General features: G+C 40.2%; 1 long non-coding RNA gene across 1 annotated transcript; it reads left to right on the forward strand.

Annotated features, from left to right (window-relative positions):
- Positions 1 to 7,232: 7,232 nt before the first annotated feature.
- Positions 7,233 to 7,754, forward strand: LOC147751537 (uncharacterized). The gene is made up of 3 exons (XR_015300036.1): positions 7,233 to 7,289; positions 7,388 to 7,439; positions 7,684 to 7,754. It is a non-coding gene; the product is annotated as an uncharacterized LOC147751537 (long non-coding RNA).
- Positions 7,755 to 8,356: the final 602 nt, after the last annotated feature.

The raw sequence follows: 8,356 nt of genomic DNA on the forward strand, positions 1-8,356 counted from the left end.
ATGTGAATCACAGTTGCAGTGCCCCTAGTATGATAGTAATAACATTAGTAATATGGCACCCAAAATGATTTATCACTCAAAAGTCCGCTTTAAATATATTTTGAAAATTGAGCATTTTTGTCTCCAAACATTAGCCTATGAGTTCTGAAAACACACGCATGTTTATCTTGAATGCTTAATTTTAGCCTGTATATATTGCAAAAGGTCCCAATTTAGTAGGATTGGATGCACACTGGAGCGCTTCTTCTAGCTAGCTGGAGAGCTACCAGTACCTCACAAGCTATTCAATGGAGAAGCCTGTAAATAAGCGATCCACATAAAGGTAAATACACTATCACAATAAATTAAATATCCAATGAAGAGAGTGCAGAGAGCACAAGTAGGGCATATAGAATGCACACAAAACAGCAACATTGTCTTTGATAAACTGATTGGTCAGTTGTAGTTGACTTTTTCTACAGGGTTCAGACGGTATACAGTCAAAATATCGAGTTAAAAATATAGAATTGCAGTAATATTGAATACAAAATATAGAATGGACACAATATTGAATGGACAGAATATATACAACAAAAATATCGAAAAGAATAGCAGTAATATCGGATCAAAATATAGAATGGACAAAATATCGAATGGACAGAATATAGAAAGCAAAAATATTGAATTTGAGGTAAGTAAGTTAATATCGATTTTTTAATAATATAACATTTTTTGAAGTGTTTTTTATGTTAGTATATGTGTGAAAAGTGTATATTTATTTCATAATTTCTTTTAAGTAATTAATTTTATGGTATTTCATTTTTGTGTAATATAATTCTGTAGCGGGTTGTGGGTTTATAAGGTAATAGGGTGGGAAGTAATTTAATTATCATAAATGTAATATTTTAATTTATTTATTGGTATTTATTTTAAATGAATTGTTAATTAATTTTTAATTGGTAAAAATTAAAATATAATTGTAATAATTGTTAATAATTGATTAATTGATAAATATGTTAATTTTATTAATTTATTTTTTGTAGCGGGTTGTGGGTTTATAGGGGAATAGGGTGGGAAGTAATTTAATTCTAATTAATTAAATGTTTTAATTTATTTATTGGTATTTATCTTGAATTAATTGTTAACTAATTTTTAATTGGTAATTAATTAGAATATAATTGGTAATTAATTTGTATTATTGATTAGTTGATAATTATGTTAATTTTATTAATTTATTTTCTGTTGTAGGTTGTGGGTTTATAGGGGAATAGGGTGGGAAGTAATTTAATTGTAATTAATTATTTTTTTTAATTTATTTATTAGTATTTATTTTGAATTGTTTACTTATTTTTTAATTGTTAATTAAGTAATTGTTAATTGGTAAATAGTTTGTATAAATAGGGAAATATTTTCCATAATTAATTTTTATTTGTATTTTTAATTGATTATTATATTATATTAAATTGTTAATTACTTTTAAATAATTTGTAATTGGTATTAATATTTAATTTATTTTTATTCATATATGAAGTATTTACTTTCCCTACTCTTGCACTCGCTGGAGTGGGAATAGTATTTTTTGCTCCTAGGCTATCCAACGCTTTCCCTACTGTTGCACTCTCTGGAGTGGGAATAGTCATTTTTACCCCTACGCTATCCAACGCTTTCCCTACTGTTGCACTCTCTGGAGTGGGAATAGTCATTTTTACCCTCCTGCTATCCAACGCTGTCCCTACTGTTGCACTCACTGGAGTGGGAATAGTAATTTTTACTCCTACGCCATCCAACACTTTCCCTACTGTTGCACTCTCTGGAGTGGGAATAGTCATTTTTACTCCTACGCTATCCAACGCTTTCGGTACTGTTGCACTCTCTGGAGTGGGAATAGTAATTTTTACCCCTACGCTATCCAACGCTTTCCCTACTGTTGCACTCTCTGGAGTGGGAATAGTAATTTTTACCCTCCCGCTACCCAACGCTTTCCCTACTGTTGCACTCACTCGAGTGGGAATTGTAATTTTCACCCCAACGCTATCCAACGCTTTCCCTACTGTTGCACTCACTGGAGTGGAAATAGTAATTTTTACCCTCCCGCTATCCAACGCTTTCTCTACAGTTGCACTCACTGGAGTGGGAATAGTAATTTTTACCCTTACGCTATCCAACGCTTTCCCTACTGTTGCACTCACTGGAGTGGGAAAAGTAAATTTTACACCTACGCTATCCAACGCTTTCCCTACTGTTGCACTCACTGGAGTGGGAATAGTAATTTTTATCCCTACGCTATCCAACGCTTTCCCTACTGTTGCACTCTCTGGAGTGGGAATAGTAGTTTTTACCCTCCCGCTATCCAATGCTTTCCCTACTATTGCACTCACTGGAATGGGAATAGTAATTTTTACCCCCACGCTATCTAACGCTTTTTCTACTGTCGCACTCACTGGAGTGGTAACAGTAAATTTTACCCTCCCGCTATCCTAAGGTAAAAATATTTGTTATTATTATTATGTTCATATATATATATATATATTTATATATATATATATATATATATTATATATATAAAAATTAAATTGTATGCTTTTTTAACTTACATTACCTATTAATTTTAAGGTTATTTAAGTATTTTAAGTATGTTTAAGTTAATTATATTTAATATTTCATTCATTTTTCAATTACTTTTAGGACATTAAAAACATTTGATATTTTGCCTAACTATATTTTTTACAACAATATTTTTGATTCAATATTTTTGTACTTAACTGTTTGGAGATAGGGATTCGATATTTTTGCATTCTATATTTTTTCCTCGATATTTGTGTCATCGATATTATGTCAAGGGTTCCAAAGCTTTTTGCAAGCTCCACTGCCATTCACCTTGTAAAATACTTTGCAACTACTACACCAAAACTATATTTTCTTTCTGAAACCTCACTAGGGACTATAATTCCTAGTATGTATTTTTTGCATGCTTTCCACTGCACTGTTACAGATGATAAGAGTGCAACTTATTGCCATTGTTGGTACACTTCCACACAATGTTCCTTCATTGTTCTAGCTTGACCAACTAAATATCAACATCCCTCAACCTTTGCAAAGCAAGATTATGAACTAAAAGGGTCAGATGTACTAATCTCTTTTGTGTTCTCAACCGTGCTGATTCACAGAGGAGGCAGTGGTCCATAGGATAACTGCATCATCCTAAACAATATAAAAACAAAGATGCTTTTCTTTTTCAATGCAGTCTTGTTTCCTTTACAGGAACCGGGCTGCTTTTATAAAAAAAAAGAGTGCTTTATTAAAAAGCAATTACGGACATGGTGGTTTACTGATCCCGGCAAACCACCATCCCTGTAATGACTGTGACTCATAAGAGTTTGTATGTATCAATAAGGACTAGCTAAGGTTAAGAGTAGGAGACTCAGAGCAGTACGTCAAATAAGGAGAAACTTTGTTTTCCTTATAAAGCTCTCACCCACCGACCTAGTCGGTGGCATGCTTCATCATCGGGCCCACCGCAGTGGCACCGAATGTGCCCCGGGTGTGCTTCAACGCCAGGTGACTGCGGAGCTGGTATGTTGCTGAGTGTGCAGTGAGTTGGGTGAGAAGGGTGAAGTTTAAAAGCTATACAGCTGGTCCCAGTACCCGAGGGTAAAATATTTTAATGAACTGGGCCTCTGTTAGCGGATAAAAGGCAAGTAGACGTTGATTGAAGTTCAAATTATGACCTCCAGCGTCTAGTGTGGTCTACATGTTTCAGCCAGTGCCTTATAGATTTTATACTGGCTTTCCTCAGGACCGTTTTAATATGTGCAAAACGTGCAGATTAAATAATAAAAATTAAATTATAGTGGTTGTGTTATCTTTAGGCTAAGTGAAGCGCACACTAAGGCGCTATAACTGTTAGAGGGGGATTCCCTCAAGCTTGACTACATATAACACATAGGACAAAGACAAGATGTACATGGTAGAGTCATATTAGAATGGTATTTGATATACCACATCATGTGCCGGCTTATAAGGTGGTGTGCGACCTATAATCGGCTACTGTGGGTTCATGCCATGGGCATGAAGCTGGTGAGGGTTTTTAAAATGAAAACGATAGTGGTGGTGGTGGGCTAGAGAGCGTATTTACAAGGTGAGGTACAGGTAAGTATAGTGCTAAGTCCTCACTCAGTTTTGACTTGTAAAAAGCTTCATGGGTCGCCTGGCAGAGAAAGAGACCCTGTAAGAATAGTAACTTGGTCACAATATGTCCAACCTGTAGGGAGAAAAAGTGGTGGCTTACCCCATTCGTGGCTTTAGCGGTTCTATTTTACTCACGAGTGTTGCAGTCTGGTTCCTCCTTGGACCTATTCGTCCTTCCGCAGCGCCCGTTATGAGAGAGGAGGGCCGCCCGGTCTCTATTTGTAGTTTAGTTAATTGGTTTCACCTGCATTTGGTGGAAAGAGAGGAAGGGGGGCGTGCGCGCTGTTTGCATTGTGATGATTGGGCTTCAGCGCATTCGCCGGGGACTAGCGTGAGTTCTGCGCATGCACGGCTATCTTGCGCATGTGTATTGCACGAAATGAAGTAAACTGTGGGCAAGTTATGGGCGGTTCGTGTTTTCAGCTCTTGTTATGCTGAATGTTGAAGTTAAGCATGTTGCTTGCCACGTCCGAGGTTGGTGAGGCTTATGACTTCGAGTCATTGTATTTCATGACTATGACTTAAAATAAAAATGAAAGTAAATATTACCATGATGGGTGATAGTCCCAGCAAGGGCATGGCCAAACACGTAGGTAAGTGATGGCTGCTTATGAACGCACTGAAAAAGTGCGAGGGGGACATGCAGTTCAGGGCACCCGCCAAGGATACACTAGGGAGGGGGGAATGGAGGGATAGGGGCACTCATGCAGGTATGTACTGGCACAGGTATTTTAGCGATATATGGGTTTTTTCAACAGAGAGACTACACAGTCAGGGAGTTCCATGGTATGGCATCGTTAAGGCCTCCAGCGTCTAGTGTGGTCTACATGTTTCAGCCAGTGCCTTATAGATTTTATACTGGCTTTCCTCAGGACCGTTTTAATATGTGCAAAACGTGCAGATTAAATAATAAAAATTAAATAATAGTGGTTGTGTTATCTTTAGGCTAATTGAAGCGCACACCAAGGCGCTATAACTGTTAGAGGTTCAGTCCAAAAAACACCCTCCTACATCAAGGACACCAAACATCTTCTGAGCGTAATCAAAGACATTAACTTCAACCCAGCCTCTGAATTACTAGTAGGACTAGACATAGAGAGCCTTTACACCAGCTTACCACAGGACGCAACACTAAAGGTACTACACGATGTCCTCATGGTAAGCCCTTGGGAATATAACACCCCCCGCAGCTTCATATTGGACTGCGATACCCTGGCACTCAAGGAGAACTACTTCAAATACGAAGGAACCTACTATCTGCAGACCAATGGTACATCCATGGGCAGCGTTTTTGCCCCCAGCGTGGCAGGCCTGTATGTGGCCCACTTCGAACACACCTACATACAACAACCCACCAACCCATACTCCACCAACATAAAAATGTGGCGTCGATATATCGACGACATTCTCCTCATATGGGAAGGAAATCAAGAACAGCTGGACAACTTCATGCTCTGGATCAACCACCAAGACTCCTACCTACGATTTACAAGCACAAGCAGTTCCACCGAACTAGCTTTCCTCGACCGGAATATCAAACCAGACAACGGAAGTCTCACTACCACCACTTTCTACAAGCCCACAGCAAGGAACTCACTGCTAAGATTTGACAGTTTTCCCCCCCGACACCTGAGGGAAAACCTGCCTTACGGGCAATTCTTACGCATAAGACGTAACTGCAGCAATATTCAGGATTACAAACTGCAATCGAACAAACTGATCCACAAACTCAAGGACCGTGGCTACCCATCGAGAACAATAAAAAACACCTGTAAAAGAGCAAGGAACCAAAACAGAGAGACACTCCTGGAAACATTTGAAAGACCGCAGGAAGAACATACCCTCACCTGTGTAACAACTTACAACACGGCGTCAAACCAGGTAGCGAATATCATACAAAGAAATTGGAAAATCATAAACTCTGGAACAAGAAAATGGGAAAAACCACGTTTTGCCTACAAAAGAGCAACCAACCTCAAAGACCAACTAGTAAACACCAGGCCCCGGCCAACCCCACGCAGAACTGACAACACCATTCTTAACGCATGGGGCCTACCGAAGATCACCGGCCACCAACCCTGCAACAATTGCAGCGTGTGCCACCTGACATCACCCTCAAAAACACTAAACCTAGAACCGGGCAAGACTTGGACACAACAACAGTTCACGAACTGCAACTCTGCTAATTTGGTGTACCTAATAACCTGCCGATGTGGTCTAAGATAAATTGGCATGACCACCCGGAAAGTCCGGACAAGAATGACAGAGCACAGGAGTACCATAAGGTGTGGTAAAAACATTAGTAAACTCACAGACCACTTCCTAACCCATAACCACACCCCCAATGACTTCTCCTGGACTGTCATAGAACAATTTGACACCAATGTCAATGAAAAATTCCTCCTACAGAAGGAACAGCGCTGGATATATCACTTATCTAGGCATACCCAAGACCTTAACGATGCCATACCATGGAACTCCCTGACTGTGTAGTCTCTCTGTTGAAAAAACCCCATATATCGCTAAAATACCTGTGCCAGTACATACCTGCATGAGTGCCCCTATCCCTCCATTCCCCCCTCCCTAGTGTACCCTTGGCGGGTGCCCAGAACTGCATGTCCCCCTCGCACTTTTTCAGTGCATTCATAAGCAGCCATCACTTACCTACGTGTTTGGCCATGCCCTTGCTGGGACTATCACCCATCGTGGTATTATTTACTTTCATTTTTATTTTAAGTCTTAGTCATGAAATACAATGACTCGAAGTCATAAGCCTCACCAACCTCGAACGTGGCAAGCAACATGCTTAACTTCAACATTCAGCATAACAAGGGCTGAAAACACGAATCGCCCATAACTTGCTCACAGTTTACTTCATTTCGTGCAATACACATGCGCAAGATAGCCGCGCATGCGCAGAACTCACGCTAGTCCCCGGCGCATGCGCTGAAGCCCAATCATGACAATGCAAACAGCGCGCACGCACCCCTCCCTCTCTTTCCACCAAATGCAGGTGAAACCAATTAACTAAACTACAAATAGAGACCGGGCGGCCCTCCTCTCTCATAACGGGCGCCGCAGAAGGACGAATAGGTCCAAGGAGGAACCAGACTGCAACACTCGTGAGTAAAATAGAACCGCTAACGCCACAAATGGGGAAAGCCACCACTTTTTCTCCCTACAGGTTGGACATATTGTGACCAAGTTACTATTCTTACAGGGTCTCTTTCTCTGCCAGGCGACCCATGAAGCTTTTTACAAGACAAAACTGAGTGAGGGTTTAACACTATACTTACCTGTGCCTCACCTTGTAAATACGCTCTCTAGCCCACCACCACCACTATCGGTTTCATTTTAAAAACCCTCACCAGCTTCATGCCCATGGCATGAACCCACAGTAGCCGATTATAGGTCGCACACCACCTTATAAGCCGGCACATGATGTGGTATATCAAATACCATTCTAATATGACTCTACCATGTACGTCTTGTCTTTGTCCTATGTGTTATATGTAGTCAAGCTTGAGGGAATCCCCCTCTAACAGTTATAGCGCCTTAGTGTGCGCTTCACTTAGCCTAAAGATAACACAGCCACTATAATTTAATTTTTAATATTTAATCTGCACGTTTTGCACATATTAAAACGGTCCTGAGGAAAGCCAGTATAAAATCTATGAGGCACTGGCTGAAACATGTAGACCACACTAGACGCTGGAGGTCATAATTAGCACTCCAATTAACGTCTACTTGCCTTTTATCCGCTAACAGAGGCCCAGTTCATTAAAATATTTTACCCTCGGGTACTGGGACCAGCTGTATAGCTTTTAAACTTCACCCTTCTCACCCAACTCACTGCACACTCAGCAACATACCAGCTTCGCAGTCACCTGGCGTTGAAGCACACCCAGGGCACATTTGGTGCCACTGCGGTTGGCCCGATGATGAAGCATGCCACCAACTAGGTCGGTGGGTGAGGCCTTTATAAGGAAAACAACGTTTCTCCTTATTTGACGTACTGCTCTGAGTCTCCTACTTCTCTTAACCTTAGCTAGTCCTTATTGATACATACATATAACCCAGGGGATACGGTCTAGCCTATCTAGTCCTCTCTCTCTCTTTGATTAAAGCACTCATAAGAGTTTGCCACTTGCAACCTAACTCATTAATATTCATGAGTCCTAGGATGCTT

The sequence above is a fragment of the Lissotriton vulgaris genome, chromosome 1_1, assembly GCF_964263255.1.
Source record: "Lissotriton vulgaris chromosome 1_1, aLisVul1.2, whole genome shotgun sequence".
NCBI classification, from domain to species: domain Eukaryota; kingdom Metazoa; phylum Chordata; class Amphibia; order Caudata; family Salamandridae; genus Lissotriton; species Lissotriton vulgaris.